General features: G+C 47.4%; 1 pseudogene; it reads right to left on the reverse strand.

Moving 5' to 3' along the window:
* Positions 1–210: 210 nt before the first annotated feature.
* On the reverse strand, positions 211–9,467 carry LOC144159661 (uncharacterized; annotated as a pseudogene).
* Positions 9,468–25,231: the final 15,764 nt, after the last annotated feature.

Raw genomic sequence — 25,231 nt, forward strand, 5'->3', positions numbered from 1 at the left:
CTTTAACAAATAAAATCAAAATATTAAATTTGCAGCTCATCTAGACAAGTAGATAAACGAAACCGAAAAATTTGTACAGACATAAGGCAAAAACGCGGCAAGCACGGGAAAGTAAGAATAAACACAAATGAAAGCAAAATAAAAGAGTGACACAAATAAAATGAAAGTGCGTGAATTCTAGCGATATGCCTTAAAATGCAAGCTCAAAGTTTACTGTAGGCTCACTCCAGCACACGTCTTGCTTGCATGTCCGTCGAGTCCCTTTGCCCCGACCTGATGCAGGTGCACACGCAGCCTCAGTCTCGCGTAGTTTGACGGGAAGAGCTTTACCACATTTTCTTTGTGTTCCTGGCAGCATCCTGTTACGTCCCACCAGAGCATCTTGGTCAGGTATGCGGTCACAGCCTTTAAGGGCGATTTCATGGTAAAAACGCTTTGCGTCCAGGCGGTGATTCCATTAAAATGCTCCTCGTATGCTTTGAGCCCGAGCATAACTGCATCGCTTGGGTAGTGAAGGTTGCTTCCATCACTGACGTATTCCTTAAGGGTCGTCAAGTACGCATGCTCGCTGCTGCTTGAGCCCAGCAATGCAGGCTTGCACTTATCACAATGGCCGATAGATTTGAGGATCTCTTTTAATGAGAAACCCACCGATGTGGAACAAAATCTCACACTCAGCAGATGTTAGCCCTTCAACAAACGGGATCTCCGAGTCGTCGATGGCTTCAGTTTTGTCTGTCGCTTGTTCTTGCATACCTGTCGACAACCTGTCGATCAGGTACTGCGCGTCATCAATATCGTAGCTAGTCGTTGACGGTGTAAACAAAAACCGACTGACAGACACAAGCTTCAACGCACACTTCACGTCATAAGCCCTTGGAACTGGCTTCCTAAGACATATAACCGAAAAGAGACTTTCCAGACAGTCCTGTAGCAGTCTGCTTGTCAGGAAAAAATTGTAACCTTCGCTTTTTAGAAGGAAATCCTGCAGACGAATGATGACTTCTGTGGCTATTAAGAAACCCGCCTGTGAGGGCTTCCACTGGGACGTGCTGCCCATGTTCGTTCCTCGAATGATCTCAGACGCCAAGCGCAGAGATTCTATGGCCCCGTTATACTTGTTCATGTGTTCAAGACTCAAGGCACCTGACTGGTGTCGCGATGACATTAACGTATACCATTTAAAGACGAGCTTCAGAAACCACGCTGTGGTTTAAGACTTCGGGTCTAGTTTCTTGTGCTTTATGCAATACCGAATCGCGACAAGAGTTGAACCGCGACTCCCACCTTCATATTTGTAAAATGCCGGTTCAACAAGTAGATCTCCGATAGCTTACGTGCGACTTTTAGTTCCCGGTCCTCGTCAAAACGTACCACCGCACGGACGTGCTCAAGTTGTACTTTCTTTGAGGGTAGGCCATGTTGACACTTGGTTGCATCACTGATGGGGAAAACGACAGAATTTAAAAGTTCACCTCGGATGTTCTTAAGTACGTGCGCAGCGTCTGCAGTGAAGAAGAGTTTCATGTCTTCTAGGCAAGGGTGAGGTATCGAGCATATGGTGTTAGAGTTTCTGTGGCTAGAAAATCCAAACTCGCGCCACATAGCCCCGTTGGAGGAACCCATATCTGAAGTGACAACGCGTATCCTCAGGGATATATCTGCACAAAGTCGCACGATATCCATTACGTAGTCCTTCAGGATACGGCCGTCTACGTAGCTTCCAGTAAAGTGATAAGCTATTACTTGCTTCCACCGCTGGTTAGGGCCCCCTACCATGAACACGAGGGCATGGCGAGCCGGTTCTTCTGGATTTTCAGGCAATGTTGTTCCCCCAAGAACAACATCTTCAGCTCGATCGAGCTCATAGCCCTGGGAGATCTCCATCTCGTCTAGTAAAAGAACACAGTCCTTTTCAATGTCTTCATGCCTTCTGCTTTCATTTTCAGCAGGTCTACCACGTCTGTGAGTATCCCAGGCAGAAAGTTGAGTCCCTGTAATCGACGCGCAAGAGTTCTGTTAGCCGGCAGCGGGTACCCGAGTTTCCTTAAGGTTTCATAGCCGGACGTGCCGCATGAAAATTTGATTTGAAGCGCTTGCTTCACAGTTTGCGGAGACCAAGTACTCCCTTTGTTGCTGTCCCGCGACATCGCCTGTATTTGGTCCTCGTTCAGGAATTTCGTGTTCTTTCCAAAGGTTTCTATGGTACCTTCGAACTTAACCTTTTTTCCGAGGCCTTGGATCGTTGAGTTTGCCTGGGTATGCAATTCTTGAGGTTCGCTGTATTTCCGTGTCAGGTCTGCCAGCTGCTTATTTAATTCTGCGCAAGAGTTATTAGCAGGCTCCGGGTCAGATATCCCAGCTTTCATTCCACTGGCTGAGCCTTGCAGACCTGTTTCGTCCGCTACCGGTGCAATTGAGCTGGCTTCATGTGAGCTGCAATTCTGTCTTTCAGGCAGCTCAAGGCTGCCCGGCGACGGCATTGCGTCGATCGCAGCTGCGTGGTTACGTCGTGCTGATCTCCCCGTAGGGCTGAGGCGAGAGTGGTCCCAGTCCTTTCCTTTGGTGCCTTCCTGCGACGAGGCAAAGCTGCAAAACCAAAGGAGAGCATCAAACTGCATCCCATAAACAACATTAGGCATGCCGCGACTGGCTTTCTTATTGACTTTACACTTCCATGTCTGAAGACCCGGGTGCTACCTTTGTTGCACATTTAAAACGCCTGTAGTCCTCTGCAGAGAGACAAAACGTCATTTTTGGACAAAGTAACAAACTTCTTCGTGCCCGGCGCCCTTTTTCCTAGTTTACAGACGCAAAAACAGCGTAAGAACGCCGCCCCTCCCTCTCCCCCCCAGAGAGCTGTGATCCAATGTCACATCGGCCACCGTGCAAGAAAAAAATCAACTCCTATATGCCTACGTTCGTTATACTTAAACGCAAAAACAAATGGCAAAGTTCCGCCACCACAACTATAACATCTAGAAACAAAACAAGTTCGACCTGCTTTTTTAGTGCGCACTTACGGGTAAACTCTATTGTAATTATAAGCGCCGCTATCAACACAAAAAAAAAACCCGCACGGGGCACCTTGAGCAATCTTGGTGACGGTACTGGCGATACCGCGGACCCCGAGCCCCCAACCATAAGCTGGATCCAACCGTGGCGATGTGTTTATAGGTGGAGGGTTAGAAACCACGAACGGTGGCCGTCGGAGCCCAGGTGAAGCTCCGGCGGATGGGCTCCCTGTCTGTTCACCAGGCAGGGAGCTCCGGGACCTCTTTGACTACCAGGGTAAGGTCAAAGAAGAAAGTACCCCCGTCTCCCTGCTTTTATACTATGCTATATGGCATTTTCAATATCCCCCCCCCCCCAAACGTGATCGGTCCCTGAAAAGGGGCCGCACCGAAGTTTCATTCCCACCCCTTCCAACAACTGTCTTTTCAACAACCGTGAATAACTATGCTCGTTTCCTTGTGATAGAATCAGCTGACTCAGCAAGACCTGTCGCTTCCCTGTCTGTATTCCTGGTTTCGAAATTCCTGCAAAACGCAATAGGCGGAAAGTATCAAGCTAAAAAGCTTAGGACGGGAGAAATCCTTGTAGAACTCCATGCCGAACAACAAGCCCGCACTCTTCTTGAACAAACCCGAATCCATAATCTGGACATCAGGGTCACACCCCACCGGAGCCTCAACAGCTCCCAGGGTGTGATTTCTGAGGCAGATCTTCTTACGGAAACAGATGCCGACTTGCTTGAAGGTTTAAAGGATCAGGGCGTCACAGCTGTGCGCCGCATCACGATTCGCAGGGATGATAACATAATCCCCACGAAACATATTATCCTGACCTTTAACCGTTCCTCACTTCCTGAACATATCAACGCAGTCTTCATTCGATGCTCCATTCGTCCTTACATTCCGAACCCGCGCCGCTGCTTGAAGTGCCAGCGGTTCGGGCACAGTACAACCTCTTGCCGCGGCAACACAACGTGTGCGAAATGCGCCGCGCAGGACCACCCCACCGACAACTGTAATTCTGACATCCTCACTTGTGCAAACTGCAGGGGCCCACATGCGGCGTACTCCAGGAAATGCGAAAAGTTCCAAATAGAAAAGAAAATAATCAATCTCAAGGTAACAGAAAACATCACTTTCCCAGAGGCGCGGAAGAGGTTCACCTCTTTAACTCTGGGGAGGTACGCCGACGCAGCTCGCCGGGGGGCGGAGCGGCGTCTGGTTTCCACAGGGACCCAGTTCAGCGAGTCTGACCTGGTCCCTCCCCCGCCCTCCCCTGGGTTGCCTCTGGCAGCCCAACCCGCCACCACGCCGCTTGCTGAGGCAGCAGCGGTTGTGGTAGCAACGTCTTCCGTCGGGACCGGTGCCGCTCCCGCCTCTGTCTCCCCATCCTCCAGTGCGTTGGAGGGTACCGAGGTGATGGACACCACGGGCCCCGCACCGGCTCCCACCACCACCGCACCGCCCGTGCCACCTCTGGCGACCCGGACGCCCTCGGCGGTGGCGGCTCAAACGAAGGGCTTCCGAGGGGGGGCCCGGTCCGTCGGGCACCCCTCGGACATCCGACGACGAGATGGATGTCGGGCCGTTCCTGCCTGCAACGCAGCGCAAGGAGCGGCCACCGACTTCCAAGCCTACAGGCAGGACCAAAAAGCCCAATCCCAGAGTAACAGCCCCGAAAGACGACACATGAACACACACACACACTCCAGTCATTCTTAAATGTAAATAATGGGAACAGACAACATCATTCAATGGAACTGTAGAGGCCTGATCAACAATCTAGATGATGTGTACGAGATACCTCATTCACATCAGCCAAGTCTCATGTGTCTTCAGGAAACACACCTAAATAGTAAACATACTAACTTCTTGAACAGCTACTTGGTTTTTCGAAAAGCCAGGCACACTTCTTCAGGTGGTGTGGACATAGTAGCCCGAAAATCTTTAGCGTGTCACAAAATCCACCTAAACACCATGCTTGAAGCTGTCGCGATTAGAACAATTATTTATGATAGGTTAATAACGGTATGCTCCCTCTACATCCCTCCGGATTACCAACTATCGAACACTGATTTTGAGGCCCTGATAGATCAACTACCTGAACCGTACTTAGTCTTAGGCGACCTCAATGCACATAATTCAATCTGGGGCTCTTTCCGCACAGATGCCCGAGGTCGCCTAATTGAAAAATTTCTAACATCATCGGGAGCATGCCTTTTTAACAAAACCCAAGCTACATATTATAACATACGACAAAACAGTTATTCACATCTTGACTTGGCTCATGGCTCTGCAATTCTTTTCCCATTTCTTGAGTGGCATGTGGACACAAACCTATATACTAGTGACCACTTCCCCACCAAATTGACATACATAGGCATAGGCACAAACACTTCCCCATCTCAAAAAAGGTTCAATGAGGGAAGAGCAAACTGGAGTACATTCACAGAAACATCTAAACTGCACTACACATCCATAAAACACCTACACGTAGAAGAGGCGACCCAACTGCTCACTGCGCACATCCTCTACGCCGCCGCAAAGTCCATTCCCCAGGCCTCCGGTGCCCAAGGCAACCCAAGGAGGCCTGGTGGAACGAGGACTGCAGGCGAGCGCGAGTGGCCCAGAACAAGGCGTGGGGTGTCCTTCGCCGGTACCCCACGTCAGATAACCTCATTTCTTTTAAACGGGCAAAGGCTTTTGGGAAGTGAGTGCGTCGTGAGGCGAAAAGGGAGAGTTAGCGCACCTTCCTCACTTCCATCAACTCATACACTGACACACAAAAAGACTGGACACGAATACGAAAACTAAAAGGACAACAGACACACAGGCTGCCCTTGGTTAGCACAACAGGGGACACACTGGAAGACCAGGCTAACACACTTGCACAACACTTCCAACACGTTTCCAACTCTTCAGACTACACAAAAACTTTCCTGAGACATAAAACCGCTTGTGAAAAGGAGTCCTTACATGATAATAGCAGGTCAAAATCTGGTTACAATTCTGAATTTAAACTCTATGAGCTGAGGGCTGCCCTTAGCACATGTAAACCTTCAGCTCCAGGCGCAGATAAGGTTACTCCAGGATACAACATGTTGTACTCCATGATACAACACCTACACCCATATACTCTTGAAACACTCCTACACCTATACAACAACATATGGCTTTCGGGGCGCATTCCAAAATCCTGGAGGGAGGCTATTATAGTGGCGTTCCTGAAGGAGGGTAAGGACCCTTCTTCTCCCGCCAGTTATCGACCCATCGCCCTCACCAGCTGCCTGTGCAAGCTTCTCGCTTCTCGAGAAGATGATTAACAGGAGACTTGTGTACTTCTTAGAGTACAATGGTCTTCTCGAGAGCTGCCAGGCCGGCTTCAGGGTGGGGCGATCCACAAACGACCAACTCGTCGCCCTTGAATCGTATATAAAGGATGCCTTTGTCCACAAACAGTTTTGTGCTACGGTCTTTTTGATCTTGAGAAAGCCTACGACACCGCTTGGCGATACAGGATATTTAGCGACCTGAAATCATTCGGTGTTTCGGGCAATATGTTTAACACTCTTTATAGATACCTGGCAGAACGAACCTTTCGTGTTAGAGTTGGTACTGCCCTTTCAAATGTTTTTGTGCAGGAAAATGGTGTGCCTCAAGGTGGTGTTGTGAGCTGCACGTTGTTCATAGTCAAGATGAACTCACTTCGAAAGGCGTTGCCCCGAACCATTTCCTGTACTATGTATGTAGATGATGTCCAAATATCTTTTAAGTCGTGTAATGTGTCAATTTGCGAACGCCAAGTCCAGCTTGGTGTTAATAAGCTAGCTGACTGGGCTGATCAGAACGGTTTTAAGCTGAACCCAGTTAAGAGCACTGGTGTTGTGTTTTCCAAAAGGCGTGGGATCAGGCCAGATCCAGACATCAAACTGAATGGTGTCTCGATTCCGGTCAAAAAAGAACACAAGTTCCTAGGCATAGTCCTTGATGAAAAACTTTCCTTTATCTCTCATATCAAACAACTACAACAAAAATGTCTTAAAACAGTGAATATTCTCAAGGTCTTGTCGCATCACTCGTACGGTGCTGACAAACAACTTCTGCTGCGACTGTTTACCAGCCTGGTAGGCTCGCGGTTAGACTATGGGAGTGTTGTGTATGGTTCAGGAAGGGAAACTGCTTTGAAAATGCTCGACCCAGTGCAGCACTTGGGCCTTCGACTTGCGTCTGGTGCTTTCCGGACTAGCCCTGTGCAAAGTCTGTACGTCGAGTGTGACAGATGGTGCCTAGGGTACCAGCGCGAGTATGTCGATTTACTATATGCTTTTAAAGTTTCATCAATGTCTCACCATCCCATTAAGTCTATAATGAACGATACAGCTACATCCCAACTGTTTTTAAATCGTCCATCTATTTCTGCGCCCTTCTCGCTCAGGATGAGGCAGGAGGCCTCTGAACTTTCTGTCTCGTTTTTAGACACTTTTAAAACATTTCTCATTGATTCTATAGCCCCATGGCATCTTCGTCCTGTATTGTGTGATTTGTCGTTTACGCAATTTAAGAAAAACACGGTGCCCACAACTGCCATTTTGCAGCATTTCATGTACCTCCAGGCGAAATATGGGGCGGAAGAATTTTTTAGTGATGCATCAAAAACATCCACTGCAGTGTGTTGTGCTGCACACGGACCCAACTTCAATGCTTGCAAAACAATGAATGTGAATTCCAGCATCTTTACGGCAGATGCATATGGTATATTTCTTGTTTTACATCACATTATCGAACGTAACATTGCTAAGTCCATCATTTTCACAGATTCACTTAGCGTCGTGCGCACATTGTCGTCACAAAGGTCTTGCAAAAATTACGTTGTAAATCTTGTTTTTCAATCTTTGATGTCAGCGTATGCGTCAGGTCAGAGTGTGACCGTCTGCTGGGTTCTAGGCCACGCTGGGATCGCTGGCAATGAGTTGGCTGATGAAATGGTGGCTGTTGCTGCACTCAGAAACACTCTAGACATAGCAACAGTACCCTACACTGACCTCAAGCCACTCATCAGACAACACCTACGTAAAACATGGCAAACACACTGGAGTGAACAGACAGACAACAAACTGCATGTAATAAAGCCACACTTGGGACGATACACAACTGACTCGCACAACAGACACACCAAAGTGACCTTGGCAAGATTACGGATAGGCCACACACATGCAACACACTCGCACCTGCTCACTAGATCTCCAAGACCCATGTGCAGCGGGTGTGGAGAGGGTCTATCCGTAATCCACGTACTCATCCAATGCAAGGCACTTAACACAACACGACGCCAACACTTCCCACAACTATACAGCAACATGTCTCCTTACACCCATCGTTCTTTTTAGGAGACGAGCCAGTGTTTTCCACCAAGCATGTTTTTAAGTTTCTCACCGATGTCAATTTTTTACATCTCATCTCTTATCATGCATCATGACAACCTGGCCCTTTACACCAGTCATCTTCATTAGCTTGTGTTTACATTGTTTATTTTTACTGAAATTCTCTACTGTTACTTTCACGTCGCTTTCATGAAATCACTTTGGTTGGCGCTCTTTGCCCTTAGCTGGCCTTGCGCCATTAAAATCCAAATACCATCATCATCACCAACACAAAAATGCACTCCATGAGTACACGGCAACACAATGATGTCATAAGAATGCAGTGGCGAATAATGCTAAATTCTGTGTACAAGCACGCGGAGGAAAGGAAGTAATAACTTAAGTCTGAAGGAAAACACTGTAGGCACGGCATTTGGCTTTAGCTTTTTCCACAAATCCGCCCTGTTTTGCTCCAAGCTGTCCTCTTCAAAATGAGCCTGCGAGTCCATTGAAGGTCGTAAATTTATTTCCTTCGCGAAATATCACCAGTGTTCGCACGCCAACGTTGCAGTGCTTCATACGCTCCTAACTACATTCCGAATGTGTCGTTACGAACTTTACTGCAAGTGCGTCATTTAAAACCGCACTATTACGATTTGCAAGCTATTCCGCAGACGCGAGTAACGTCCAATAAACGTGAATGAACATTGGTTATACTATGGGGGGCCAGAACATTATCTGGTAAACTGTGGGCAGTCTCCTCAGGACAGCTTTCTCCTAGTTGAGCTGCCCCGTCTGGAAACTCAAATATTGATTTTTTCGCAGCATCGAAAAGCTGAAAAACACTTACAAACGCGCAGAACAGAATATCACAAATAACACAGAATAATAAATTCACGCGGAACAAAAAACTATTCCCAGGAAGCACAGCCGTACTCACACTGCATACGCACGAGGTGTTCGTAGGCTGCCACTTGTCCCGCTTGATTCTTGCAGTCCATAGAATTCTTCTTTTCGGGTCCCTTGGGAACTGAAACATTCGCCAACCATTCCTGGAGTGGTTACTGCACTGCGGCGCGCAGCAGCAGGGCATTTTGTGCCGACGACAACCGGCGAACTACGTTCGCAGGCAGCAACTTCCCACTACCAGCACCGGCCGGCGCGCTAGCTGGGCATGAACATGGCGGCGGCGTCGAGTGCAAACCAGTTTTGGCGGCATCGGCTCCGTCAAAGAATGGCACCACCCTGAAGGGGGAGGCGGGCGGGCGCGCAAATTAAGGCACCCTAGTAGGGGCGCCACTGAAATCCCCCTAGCGGCCCGTTTCGAAAGCAGGTGCGGGAGTCTCCGTCCCGCTCCTCACTGTCGCCGCTGCTTTTACGGCATGTTCACGACTGAGACTTACCGTTTGCAGGCGTTGGAAATCCATGTTTATGTGGTGCAGTCACTCTGTTCGCAAATGGGCTTTGTTTACGAGAGTATAAATGTTTCTGACACGATCTTAGTGTGGTATATTCGGTCTGTGTAACCACCAGGTGCTGGTCACAAGCGAGCGTCGCTGAACAGGTGCATGCATGGAACCGATTGTAGTTACACTACCCTGAATTTACCAGCAGCGTCTCCGTAACCACCGGTTCCTCAGATATTCATGCTACCGGTATACACTACGATGCAAATGAGTTTTGTGCGATTACATATTCAGCGGAACACTGATACCTGACAGCACGCCAGTTACGTTTGCCAATATCATACCTCATATATTGATCACCACTATTTACAAACCAGTGTGTGTTCATTTCTGGAATATTGAACGTGTGTACGACGGATAATTCGGAATTGTACTCGGGGATCAGCACACGACAAAGAGTCGTCTTGTCGTGAGGTGAGCGCCCGCAAACATTCATCTGCTACGTATGTCCTCTGCGAGCACCGCGCAGACGGGCTTAGAATATAATCCGCGTCCGCGACTATTCGCTTCTTCGAAATATCGTCACATGGCACAGGGAGCCTGCAGGTAAAGGAGAAACTGAAATCAGACTGCCTTATGACATACCACACACTTCCAACGACACCTTTCATCGCTCGTTAACTGCCTACCCTGTATACTTTCAAAAATGCGTCCGCCGAACGATCAACTGTTCGTTGAAGTCGAAAAACAAAGCACCAGTGAACGCGGTATTTGTGTGTGTGGTTACTAAAACGTTCAGCTTGATTCCGCTAGGCATTTGTACACAGCGTCCCCCTCCCCTTCCCCGCACCTATGTGTCGCGAAATAGCAGTGCATTTCGCTATGGTCTAGTGAGCCCTACCTGGCTTAAGTTTCGACGAACGTGTTTAGCATATCAGAAGTTTCCATGTGTTTTTTTCCTTTCCATTAGAGCTATTATGTTTCTTCCGCACTTAGACAGCTTGTATTTTTCCGTGGTTTCATATTAGGTTGCCTTGGTTCTTGCTATAAGGCCTGTGTGGGCACACATTTAACCAGGTACAGGCTTGGAATATACTGAACATTTTCGGATAGTTTATATTCTCATAAAAGGCGTAAGTTATTGTCCGCGGTTGGTTAATCACATCCCCGAAACATACTTTTCTGCGACGTATATATTCGAAACGAAGCCGCATTCGTTGTCCAGGCTGCAAAATGAAGCCAACCTCTCCATGTGCCAGTATTGGGTCTATACGAGGCGACAGTAGAATTCATTTGTGACTGACGTATTTGGAAATGACAGAGGTGATATGCTGCTACCATCGCGACGCCCAGAAGAGCGGCGACGATGCGCGCAGAACCGCGTCCCCGCGGTTGGCTCTTGCAGGCGATCGCGTGCTCCAAGAAGACGCAGCTGCTTTTTAAGTGCCCTAAACGTACTCTTTGCTGATAGACTTCATCATAACAAGTTTTTTTAGGGCGCGGAAAGGCGAAAAGAAGCGAAACAGAACCAAAACACTGCACGAGCGCCTATCAACCACGCAGCGCACATCCCGTCAACGCCGCGGCGAAGCGGCGGCAGGCGGCGCAGCGATCGCGAAGCTCGAGGATATTAGGCAAGGCTGTTGCGCTCTGTACTATATACATCCATCATAATTAGTTGCACCGTAGTCAAGACAGTGCAATGAGAAAGGCGGCCTGTACGTGCCTTTTAGCGCACAATTGTGCATATCGCTACAGAAAGAGAACAACACGTAATATTGTTGCCGCTAAATTAAACTGGCACCACGTACACGCTTCCCACCTCCCTATATTTTGCTATGTTATGGGCGCTCCTGTGCACTTCAGAGCAGTGGCGTTCTTTTATTTTAGTCGCTTCCTTGACCCAATCACGACTCCGAAAGAACGCCAATTCTCGCTTATCCAAGACTGTTCCCTCATCTTTCCATGCAAGCGAGACATACACCCTGTTTATTCTAGCAACACCACTAAGGCGATAAAGCTTCTTCCAATCAAGGATTAATTAATAGCACACGACGACTCACCTGATCATCTGGCTGTTGCGGAGGTCGTACAATCGCTGCTGGAAAGACGCTGGGCACCGCATCCTTATTCAACGTTGGCTTTTTTTGAAATTTAAACTCACTGCAGAGCTTCGGATCATAGAGGTAGTCTCTCAGGAGGAAGTGGTCCGAACAAACTTGGAGAAAGTTGGTCTTCGTGTCAGAAATGCGCAAGCGGAGTGTGTCCAGCCACTGCGTCCGCCGCGGCTCGTCTTTCGGCACACGATAGTATACACTTTCTCGCTAGAAGCATTGCAAAGACATTTACCCAGCCCATTTATGCAGCGAAGCACATGACAATACCGACCCATGGCGGCTCAACGTTTTTAGATTACGGCTCAACGTCTTTAGATTAACTCAGTTGGGAAAGAGCGCGCACTCGCCACGGCGGCGGAGCGGCCCCATCCTGTCGCCTGCGCAGCGGTGGCGCTGCGGTCGCGTTGAGATCGCTCCACCTGAAGTCGTCTGCTGCTCCTCCGTGTTAAACGGCGCAAGCGAGTTAGCTTTGCTTAAGTGTAAAGCCCTTGAAGTAGATTGAATGGAGGTAGTTGGATAATACCCAGTGCAGTAAAAACATCACAGTACTCCCGAAAAATTGGGGTTATTGTTTGCATGTAGCAGGTCTCGTCAGTACTCGGCTATTTGGACAGATTTCGAGACGAGGTGCCTGCTCAGCGTAAACCTATGTTTAAGCCAGGTCACAAATTAAATCTAAGTATGCATTTACAAAACGCCTCACTAGTACATAAAAAGTGCTACGTGTACTATGAAGGAATGTCGTCGGGCTTTTGGATTTGTGGCCACCCCTCTTAACGCGATCCTGCGCATAAACGGTGCATGCATTGTTTTCAGGTGAGTAACACTACTGCTGAAGTAATTTTACCAGCGAATTCACTCGAAGAATGCCTCACGTGCGCAGTTGGCTTGGCTATGAAATAAAAATGTTCTGATATTTGCTGCAAAAGAGGCTCGTAATGGTGGATGAGGAATAAGCAAGCGTCCAACTAAACAAGTCATTTGGCACTGTTTTCTGTGGGTTGCGAAAACAAATTAGCCGACTTTGTACAGGAACACTTGTTAATAGGTTCGCCCCAAGGCAATAGGCTACATTTCTAGCACCATCCTGAAGAGATAGTGAATAATCCGAGTTGTCCGACACCAGCGTGGTGTCATCAGCGTATTGACACATTATCGTAGTTTTAGCAACAATAGCAAGATCATTAACAAACAAATTAAAAAGAAGAGGTGACAAAATATATCCTTGCGGGGCAGCACTCCAAAGACAGATACAACTACTCAGCACTGATCCAGGTGATACTACTTGAGAACGATTCCGAGAAACACATTCGTTGCCGGGAAACAACGATTTGCAAGTAAAATGCAGGTTACTTCAAAAATACACGAAAACACGCTTTTAACTATTTTCAGTAAGCATCATAAAGCTAAATGTATATTTAAAACAGTAATACTGGAAAAATGAATAGGAATTGATAGTTTTATGTGTAATTTTTACATCCCTGTCACGTTTGCACCGCAAATTCTACGCTATTGAAGCAGAAAACAAAAATGTGAGACTTACTTCTTATTAATGCGGCGATCGAATTAACACCCATTGGATGATCTGGTAGATTTGCACCGAACTCACACCTACAGTGAAAGCCAGAGTTGCCCAGCGCATGCAACGCGAAACTGCGACACCGCAGTTTCGCATTATTTTGTTTTATATTAGTCATATAAAGTACAACAGTATTGTTACGGTGCGTCAGCCACAGAGGAAGGAGACACGAACGCCAGTGCCTAGCCTGCTCGGACATGTGCTTAATTGTAGCCAAAACAAGACGCGGGGCGTGCTCAGATCGACTCTGAGGTGTACATGTATTGAAAAGGAAGTAGACGAAGCTCTGGCGTTCTTGGTCTGCGCGGGGCCTTCTGTTCTGTAAATACGCCTTGTTGGTTGATGGATTGTAGGGTTTAACGCACCGATGCAACGCAGGCGATGAGGCGCGCCGTAGTGGAGGGCTCCGGATTAATTTTGACCACCTCGGGATATTTAACGTGCGCCAAAATTTCGTACGGACGGGCGTTTTTGCTTTTCGCCTCCACCAGAAAAGCGGCCGCAGCGGCCGGGAATCGAACCAGCATCCTCGTGCCCAGCAGCACAACGCCTTAGCCAGTGAGCCACCACAGCGGGTGTGAATACGCCTTGTAAATACATCTTCGTTTCACGTCTTCCTCTCCGTAACATGTTGGTGGTGGTTGCTAACCATACATCCATGCTCCTGCCTCGAGCCTATACGAGCGCGTAAGTGCTCACAAATGATGATACCCTACGCTCACGCTCGCGCTACAAACGGCTATGTCGATGGGCGCTGGACCCAAGGTGAAGTCAAGCACCGGAACCCTTGCGAAGTATTTTTATTCCCTTGCGAAGTATCTAACCAAGCTGTACAGCCTTCCTTTGTAGCCGCATAACTGTATTTCTAAAGTGGTTTTCAACTTTTAACGTCTACGTATATAAACTGCACTCCGCTGTCGCTCCAATTCCTCCGCATAGCGCTGCGCTGGCGGGAACAATTCCTGCCTAAATATTTTGATGACTGCTGCTGCGGCCTTGTTAATTTACTGCAAAAGCTATAATGTTTGACAACTGCATTACCTTTGATGAAACTTCATAAAAATATTTAGGAGATGAAATTGAAACTTTGAAAACTTTCCTTTGCGGCAGACGTAATCAGTTCGTCAATTTTGATGCAAGTCTAGGTTTATCCGCCATGTAAAAGCGCGCACCACGTTGAAATACAGTTACCCGTAAAGTTAAACCTGTATGTAACGAAGTTGATAAAAATTGAATTTTTCATTACATGCAGGCCTTCATTATATGCAAATTTCGATTTAAGGCATTCGTAAATGAAGCAGAAACTAAATCAAAATACTTGACATCAGGGATCGTGAACTTTTAATTCAGGAGTTTATTTCACAGTGAAAAAATGCGCTATTTGCGGCTTCTGCTTTCCCACGAAGTTTTTCAGTACACGGCAGTTCAAAGAATCAAGGTCATTTACCCCTGTATTCGGAAGCGTAAGTTAAGTATCAATTTTGCCTTTTGACATTCTGGGCTGCATTAACCAGTTTTAAGGAGCAAACGTATGCTGAAAGGGCGCGTTTTCGCGAACTTGATGCTATTTAATTGCTGCACTCAAACTTTTTGAGAAGGTGCTAGCTGGGATATTGTACCGGACGACAACGTTGATCCTACTTGCCGGCGGAGACGGCACCTGAAATTGCGAGCTTGTCTTGAAAAGACAAAGCTTTTCGTTTTCTAGTAGCAGAACTCATCACTAACGAACCTACACCTCAGAAAGCAGTGGAGACGCGCGACTATACACACCGACAGCTGGGCCTATAGCACCTAACCGACACCACACTCACATTGGAAACGCACGGTAGTTGGCAGTCCGTGCAATGTTCTCTGAATTAGTGCATATCTCCAGCCAGTGTTTCAGAGAAAGTGCAAAAAACAATGGCTCGTCAGCGTAGCAAATTCGTTACATCAAGGTGTAACTGTTGCCATGCCTTCGTTATATAAAGATCAGGTCGATGATGATGATGATGAATAAATCTTTATTTGCCAAGCTGGTGCAAATGTTAGGGCACCCGCCCGGTGGGGGGCTTCCCTATTCCGGGATATCCTGAGCTCGGCTGGCGGTCCAGGCCCTCTTCACCAGTTCACGCTGGATCCCAAGGTCCGGGCTCGTCAGGCGGTTCACCCACTGCTTGTAGGAGGGGGAGGTTATTGGGGCAAGGCCTGGGGTCTTCTGGCACTCCCAAATCTGGTGGTACAGTGTACCGGGCGTAGGTCGAAAACGCATCGTTTTCAATGGGGTTGGCGATGGGGATTTGAAAAACGTTGTTAAATCCAGGAATTCGTCACATGGAAGTTCGTTACATCCTGGTTCAAATGTATTGAAATGACTCCTTTTTTCCCTATTTGTGCCTTCCAGACATTGTGCTAACTCAAAGCCAGAATTCTTCACAGGCCAGGGCAAGACGATTAGGAAGTATTCGTTCCTGATAGTCAGCCGAATGGAAATATTTAGCCTCGAATTACGCGAACTTCCTTTAACACCTTCAGCTGCGTTTGTTGTTGAAAAGTTGCATACCCATATTTTTCCCATCCTCGTGTGCGGCACAAAGACACGAAGCCCTCGAAAAATGGGGAGGGTGGAGGGAAGAGGGCGGGAAGATCGAGCCTTTCAGCGCCCACTTGGTTTGCGCCTATGCCATCGAGCTGATATGAAACGAATCATCCGATCACAGTCTCCCTGTTACTGCTGTGACCAGGGACTCCGGAACTATTTTGGGAGTGGGGGGGGGGCAAGTACTGCCGTATTTTTTATCATCATCATCATCATCATCATCATCAGCTTGTCTACGCCCACTGCAGTGCAACGCTTCTCCCATAACTGCGACCAATTTATACCCGCAAGCTTCTTGATCTCATCTGTCGGGTTTGTATGTTTTGTTTTCTTTTTATTTCTCATATTTGGTCATTTTATATATTTTTATTTAATTATTTTATTAATTGGTATAATTTTATTGACGTCTATTATTTTTTGTTTAAATTTATTCGTATTTATTTCACATGTTTGTATCCTCGTTTATTCTGCATTGGTATATACTTAAAATACCCAGTGGACCACAGATGTCCATCGAACATCCGTTGGACATCCGGTGTCGGACATTTGGACGTCCGTCAGACATCCGCAGAAAGCCAGCGGACGTTTTACAGACGTCCGTGGAATGGTCCGACGCAAAGGAATTGCTCATCCTACGAACGTCCGACAGACGTCCCAGCCGGATTTCCCGACATCCGGCGGATGTTGTAAATCGGATATTTCCAAACCGAGATGTACAGGGGACGTCCAGGGGATAACAAAATGCGGATATTGGATGTCCGCCAGACATCCGTTTCTGGTCCCAAATTTTTCGAATCAGGGAGAACCTGTACTTGCTGTAAGCCTCAGTGCCTTATTGATAACATGCCTTGAAGCACTACTCCAGCTTTAAGAATACTTGATACAAAAGCCCCTTCTGTACCTTGTTTTGGCACAGCGCTAATTATAAATGCTTGCACCATGCACCATGTGGATAGACAACTCCACACCCTATTCATGTTTTTCCAAGAGCACGAACAGTGATGTTACAGAAGTATAATAATACAGTGGAACGTTGCAAGCTTATTGTCACGACTTTTCAATAAGGACTATGCATACACTCCGGGCTTTGTGTCAGCATATATATGAATAAATTGTAGTAGGCAGTTACCAACTCGGTGAACAGGATGCTTCAACATGACAGCCCGCAGTGTACACATGGTTCCGTATTGAAAAGCGGTTACGATAATAAGCTCGCAACTTTCCACTGTATTATGCTACTGCAAACATCACTGCTCCCACTCTTGCCAACAAAAATATGAATAGGGTGTGGAGTTGTCCGCCCACACAGTGCGTGGTACAAGCATTTATAATTGGGGTTTTGTCAAAACAAGCTACAGAAGGGGCTTTTGTATCGAGTATTCTTAAAGCTGGAGCAGTGCTTCAAGGCATGTTATCAATAAAGCGCTGAAATTTACAGCAAGTACAGATTCTCAAGTTTATTATAGAAAACTGAAACCTACACTACTCAGCTTTATGAATCTATCCCGAGTATGTTTGGGATATTTTCATTAAATTTTAAGACAAAACTTCCAGCAATGCACGCTAAAGAACAAACAGCTTGAAAAAGTGAAGTATTTTGCTGAATGAAATAGATCTGAAATATGCTGAATGAAATAGATCTAGCACACTGCAGATTACATGTTGCAAAGTATGGCATGCAAACTAGATGAAACGAAGTCGCAAAGCTTGAAAATTCTTTATTTAACACTTTATAACCTCCAATGTAAATACAACCTTTCACGTGCCCATCGTGCTTCATGCCAGGAACATCTTGGCTCAAAATTTTCCCCAACTCCTCGGTCAGCATTTGCAAAACCAAAAGCAACAATTTCATGTTTTTGTCCTATATACGGCTACATTATTAGACACAAAAAGAATTTTAGCCTGCTTTTGAACTATTTTGGTTGGATCGACTCTACAGCTAATGTAGTGGCATGCCAACAAATACCATTGATGTTTGAAGTACTTTTGACAGCACCCTTAAAAAAAAATTTTACGAGGCATTGGGGATTCTTTACTGTAGTGGTTTTATGTCGGAACATGCTTCTGTCATCACTTCATGGCGAACTAAATTTTTGACTCTTGAAAACCCCTACAAAGCCAAATGATAGCTGAAACTGGTAGGATTCGCAGTGCTTCGCTAGATTCCCTCGATCTCACTGACAAGCTGTACTGTCTTGCGCACTAGCATAAGCAGTTTGCGGATAGGGTACTGCAGAACAAATGCGTAGCCTAATTTAAAAAAAGAAAAACTGCATACCTCGGTTGCATCGAGCAAAGCTCTTCTATGCCCGCCGAATATTCTACAATATAAACATACGTTTTCACCAACGCGCTTTGACGGCATATATCAATTATGAAGTGTGCGCGCCGTAGTGGAGGCCGCCGGATAAATTTTGACCGCCTAGGTATCTTTAACGTGCGCCTAAATGTCGTACACACGGGCGCTTTCTTTTCGCCTCCATCACAAAAGCGGCCGCCGCAGCCGAAAATCGAACCCGCGTGCTTGGGCTCAGCAGCACTACGCCCTAGCCACCGAACCACCGCGGCGGGTATTGACGGATACGTGCGTCTACAAGCGCATACAGCAAGCACGGTTAGTATATTAGTACACGCTTCATGCTCACGTCAGCAAAATGCATTTCCTTCGCCGCGTTCGCCGGCATAAGCCACACCATAGGGCACCTCGGCGTAAACACTACGGCCGCGTCCTCTCTTCTAGGGTCGTGAAATCACCCACCTAAAACGCACCGTACGGCTTTGTACACGTTTCGCAACACCATGTCTACATTTGAACTCAAGGCCAATGCATAACGCATCTCCGCAACGAGCTCACACAGTAAAAATTGTTACAACCCTTTCCGTAAACATAAGTGGACGTAAAAGTAGCCACTGCGCACACCACGTCGTAGGTAGCGCCGGGCTGAATGCGAACGCCGCACACTGAACGACTGTGTCTTTCAACGAGAGCACGTGCACGCACCGCTGATAGCTTTACGGAAACGGTATAACTAATTTATCGCGCCTATGATTGCGAAGAAAAGATGATTCCCTGTGCGCGTTGGCACTGTCATTCAAAACGCGCTAAGCCAGTTATGCCTAACTTCGGCACAGCGTACGGCGTTTGCAGTACACGGAAAGCTAAAGACGATTTCCCGCCCCCTCCCCACTCACCGGCACTTATAAAAATGTCTTACCTTTTATTGAGGACGCAAAAAAGATGTCTAGAAGAAAGCAGCAGGGAAGCTAGTAGGCGCTTCGCAACTCGCACACATAAGCGAATGGCTATGGCTATACGGCTTGACGTGGCTTGTCACAGTGTTGGCTTGGCATCGCACAAAAGACAAACAAAATTTAGTTACTAAAAGAATACATTTTAGCCTAATTATCAGCAAATCAAACAACTGTTTTTATGAAACTTTACGAGATCTGCTGTCCTTCTTTTTTAATTCGAACATAACTATATCGTATATCAAGTTGACTCGTTTAGCCCGCATCGAGTGTTTTGTTACAGTGTAGTTTTGTGCGCGAGGGCTACAACTTTGCTTTCTGAGCTGGCAAATTGTTTGCCTCCCGCTGCAGGAAGCAAGAATATAGACAGCATAATTAACTCGGGGCTAATTACGATAAGTTATTAACATGATTGCGGAATATTGCTTCAACCATGCAGACGTACGATGGGCGTCCAGCGGACTTTATTGATGGGACCACAGTAAACGTCCATGCACAAACGTAGCTCGGAGGTCCGTCGGACCAAATTGAACGGACGTTCACCTTTCCCAGAAAAATACATCCGAAGTACGTCCGCCAGACATCGAGCGCGGGACTTGGACGTTCGGCTGTAAAACGGACATCCTACTGATATCTGTGGTCCAATGGGTAGTTTCAGAAGTAAGGAATGCTTGCGCAGACTGCGCAAATGATGAAACGGGTTCGAAAGCTGGAAAAACATGTTTTTTTTAATATTTCAGCATTGCTCCTGCAGTGAAGTAAATTTGAACGGGCGAAACTCCAGAAATGTTACAATAAACAAGAAAGTAGACACTATAGTTACAAAGCTATTAGCGTGATAGACGAGCTTCATGGTTGGCACGGGAGGGACAGGGCAGGGGAGGCTCTCAAAGGCGGCCGAAGGTTGAGGTTTGTTCTGCCGTTCTACACACAAACTCTCTCATAACGGCATCCAATTGCAGTTCCGCAGCTCTCTTCTTGTGCACGTGGAGCAGAAGAAGGTGTGTCAGCCTCCTCTGCGTCATTCGATTGCGTAGAAATGTTTTTACTCGCCTCAGAGCACTGAAAGATCGCTCTCCTGAAGCAGCTGACGCAGGCACAGAAAACACGAGTTGCAGGTACCGCACAACCTGGTCCATCATCTCTCGCAGATCTGCAGACTTACCCTGCAGTATCTGATGATTGATTGTAGGGTTTAACGCGCCGACGCAACGCAGGCGATGAGGCGCGCCGTAGTGGAGGGCTCCGGATTAATTTTGACCACCTGGGGATCTTTAACGTGCGCCGAAATCTCGTACACACGGGCGTTTTTGCTTTTCGCCTCCATCAGAAAAGCGGCCGCCGCGGCCGGGAATCGAACCCGCGACCTCGTGCTCAGCAGCGCAACGCCTTAGCCACTGAGCCACCGCGGCGGGTCTGCAGTATCTGTAGAATGCGTTCACTTGCGGCCGGACCCTCGTCACGCAGGAGCGTTGGGAGAAGCACGAGTTGCGCTGAAAGCCTACTGATGTCAAAATCTGCAGCGTGTACTCCTAAAAGATCCTTTAGGTCGTCTGCCGCGAAGTATCAACCTTCAGCAGCGTCGGCGAAAATGCGCTCGAGGCCAATCAGCTGCTCCATGCCAGGCTGTTCGAATCGTCGTCGGATCTCGTTGGTAATACGATCGATAGCGGCAAAAAACTCTTTTCTCTGTGACGACTTGGTGTCAAGCGCTGCAGGCTCCCGAGGCTTGTCTGTGAACTGAAGCCTTCTGGGCGGCTGCGAAACTCTAGGCACACTAGGTTCCTTTAGACCTAACTCTCTTGCCCTTGAGTTTGTGCGCTGCCATAGGACGTCAAATGATGCGTCAGACCGTAACTTTGCCAAGCGGTCACAAAGGACTTCTGCTGCTTCTTTGGCTCCTGCAGCGCGGTAAACTGGGCATTGAAGAATCCTCGCTAATTGCTCGCATGGGCCAAACAGTGCTATAAAAAGGCTAATCCCCAGTAAAGTTTCGAACTTCTTTAATACCTTCTCATATCCCTTCATGGCTGTCTTCCTTGTGCCACTTAGAGAGCTTTGAACTTCTAGCAGTTCCTTCAAAGTCGCCTGCATCCTTTCATAGTTCTCAACGAACCTTTCCATTGATTTTACTCTTACTGTCCACCTCGTTGGGCACAGTGGTAACAGTAGGGTGCTTGGCCCGGAACAATCCTGCTCACCGCCATCATTACCCGGAGGAAGTACGACGCTTGAATAAACAGTCTTCCTGTTTTTCGATTCCAGGATTGCATTGGAAACATCCTTTACAATGTTCAGGGCGTCGCCGACGACACCGCAGTTCCTTGCTACCTCCTGGAGTGCTAAGTCTAGGCAGTGGTTGCTGCAGTGCACAAATATTGACCGTGGTTCCGCTTCGGTAATCCTTTTCTGCACGCCAGTAAATCTGCCTGCCATGTTCGCGGCCCCATCAAAACAGTGCCCCCTTAGGTTATGGAAGTCCAAGCCCAGACGCAAAATCATGTCCCTCACGGCTTTATACAAGGTCTCAGCCCTGCTGTCGGGTGCATTGTACATGCCAAGAAATTCCTCGCAAACTTCCAGTGTTGATTGATTGATTGTAGGGTTTAACGCGCCGACGCAACGCAGGCGATGAGGCGCGCCGTAGTGGAGGGCTCCGGATTAATTTTGACCACCTGGGGATCTTTAACGTGCGCCGAAATCTCGAAACTTCCAGTGTTATTCCGTCTACCCAACGCACACAAAATGTGAATTGCTCATTCCCTGTTACGTCAGTAGTACCGTCAGCTATGATTCCATAAAATGGACTGCATTTGATGTCTTTGATGATGTCCCGCTGCACAGTGTGCGCCATGATTTCAATGAGCTCGTTCTGTATGTCACTGCTGAGCCATTTATCTCGCTGCTACAGCCATTTCTTCCAAGCAGGCACGTCGTGATCGTTCATCTAGCAGGTCAAGAAGATTTCCGTCATCCTTGGTTTGCCCTTGCAAAGCTTGTCCCGTACGGCATAGGTAGCGCACTGAACTCACTATTGCGCGCAGAGCCTGCCTGGCTTCCTCCTGCTGTCTGCTGCTGTGTTGAGATAAAAAACTGCACTACACGGATTCCCTTTTCTCTCGACAGTTGGCGGCTCGCAGAGAGGCAGTGAAATTGGCTCTTCTCATGGAGCTGACATTTTTCAATACCGTTTTTCCAATTATTGAACCCGTTGCGAATAAAACATTGTTCCACTGCTGGAACGTCTTTTTCTCCTGTTTCCTTGAAGGCTAGTTGACATAAATGGCAAAACACGACGTCGCGTTCGTAGTCGTACAAGAGCCACGTGAATTTCTCAAACCATGCATATTTACAGGACCTTCCACTGTGGTTGCTTGGGAATTTGTAGCTCTTTGGCATCAGTGATCGAACATGCAGGGGCGAGTCGTTGTGGCTTGCCATTTCCATCGGAGCGCAGGCGCCGCAATTCGAGGTTACCTGACTGAAGTCTGTTGCTGAGCGGGCCTCACCACCTGGTGCCACCATTTCTGGGGTCTCTGTAACAAGTGAGATAAAAATAATTATTAGTCGATCCACACTGTATGAGTCGTTTTAATAATGCGTTGAAAAAAAATAGCGAGAAGTGCTAAAAATGCGCGACACACACAAAAGAGTATGAAAAGCACATGAATAGCATGGTAGAAAAAAAAAACATCGCAAAGACGTACCGTCAATATTCGCTGCTCCTTTCGCATGGTCATCTGGTTGACTTTCATGACAGTTGTTTCCTGCTGCCAGCCCAAGCACAAATACGAAGGGTCATTATAAACACATTAATAATCAAACTGGCGACAAAAAAATGTGACGCAATATACCTTGTGAACAGGCGCGTAGCCAGGATTTTTTTTTCGGAGGGGGGGGGCTAAGGTTCAACCGTCCCCTGGGGGGTTTATAAAGCGCGTTTCGGGTCTCTTATGCTAGTGACGTTGATTATTTTGGTTGTATTTTGCCGTGCGCAGTTGTAATCTCCCGCAGATGGCGATCGTTCAGAAAAGAATTGTTAAGTTCTAATTCAAACATTCATGGCACCGCTCATGTGGAAAAGCCACTAGGGGAAGGTGGCGGGGCAATGGCAAAAATAATGCAGTTTTTAAAATATAAGTAAAAGAATAAATACAATGCTATGCGATGTGTAACAAAAAGATACGACATTAAAGTTAAAAATTGAGGGCGAGACATGACCATCAACACAAACAAGTGTGAGAAAAACCTCTTACATCGTAAAACAGGTTGTGAAAGAATGTATACGGGCGATATGTCATGGAAAAATACAAAATGCATGTACGAAAACGAAAGCGCGAACAAAGCCATTGAAATAGTTTGTTAAGAAAGGCGATGTCTCTCTGAAGAGGAAATGACAATATTTATACAAAAGAATGTGGAAGTGGTGGAATAGAAACAAGTAAAATGAGGCAAAATAAATGAACTTCAAAATTACTATGAACTCACGTAAACATCGTGAAGTCAACATGCATATATTTCAGAAAAATTGTGCACATTGCCAGCCAACACAAGACATCAGTTACAATGTAAAGTAAGATCAGTTGAAGAAATTGACTTACAGGTCGAGGCATCGCTTGTACGTGGACGCTTTAATGATGAGCTCTCCCAAAACTCGAAGAGGCGTTTCTGTTTTTTAGACATTGCCGTTGTTGCGTCCGGAGAGCCTCGGCACTGCCATTTTATAGCACCGTTCCCTAGACTCTTAGGCTAGGGATAAACGCAGCAAAACAAAATTACCCAATCGCAAGAATAAAAATGCCTCTTTCTGCAAAACCGTCCTCGGGAGGGGTTCCGAAATACGGGGATGTGGGAACCGCATGGTACAGTCAACACGGGCACGGCACCCTTGCTGGTTCGTAAGAAACGGGAGAGAGGGGTTCAGGGGTGACACACACAACGAACATGGGCATCTTTTATTGCGTGCTTATTCCGCAAAACCTCCATGAATTTTGCCCGCGCTCGACTCACTTCCAGCTAAAGCACCCATTTGCAGGATACATTGACCCATCACTGTTCTGCCGCTTGGGAGAGCTAATTGGCCACTTATTGTAGCAGTCGGCCGGTGCCTGTGCTGCAGTGTGCTTGTGCTTCACGCAGTGCTGCATAGACAGGTTACCCGTTCCCTTCGGAGAATATATCACAACGCTCTTCAGCAATCAATGACAACCGTCCCTCTCTTCCCCGCCTCAAATTACTCCAGTGCTTCCTTGCTTCCCCCTCCAAAGCGTGACGCGCCAATTTTCCCCGGTGAGATGAAGCCTTGCGTTTCCCTTCCGGGCATGTCCGGTGGCACGTAGCATCGCCGAGGTGTGGTATTAGAGAGGGCATTCATCGCGGTTGGGGGATTAGTTCCGCGGGCCTGCCTTCGCCATGCCCGCGCCTCCTCGCCCTTCCGCGCGCGCAGGCGCAGACGGGTCTCGGTCAGTACGGGCACAACATAATACAAGAAGCGGGGAAAAGCGAAATGACGCCCAGGCAAGCCCATCTCCCGACGACCTCCCCGCGTCTGCTTTACGTGTACGCCGAAGCGGAAAGCAAGACGATATCCCGAATTCCCAAAAAGGAAGGCCTTCTTGTAGCCCACAAAACCATAAGAAAAAGCGCGAGGCGTTATTTGCGAAATTCTTTTGGGCAGTACTAGTGTCACTAAATAAGGTTTTTTAGTGACTCTAGGCAGTACCATACCATTTACAGCGGTGAAACGCAAAAATTCCCGGAATGACTCCGCCGACACACAATGACGTCCTGATGTCAAGCAGCGCAGCCCATTAGCTTAACACTGCGAAACATAAGACCACCGCATATACCTCGGAAGGGTGCAGGTGACTGACACCGAGAGAAATTATTTCGAGGCATTCTCCTCAGGCCAAGTCGGGGAAA

Source organism: Haemaphysalis longicornis, unplaced genomic scaffold, assembly GCF_048455015.1.
Source record: "Haemaphysalis longicornis isolate Haplotype H1 unplaced genomic scaffold, Haemaphysalis longicornis Haplotype H1 scaffold_1, whole genome shotgun sequence".
In the NCBI taxonomy this organism is placed as follows: domain Eukaryota; kingdom Metazoa; phylum Arthropoda; class Arachnida; order Ixodida; family Ixodidae; genus Haemaphysalis; species Haemaphysalis longicornis.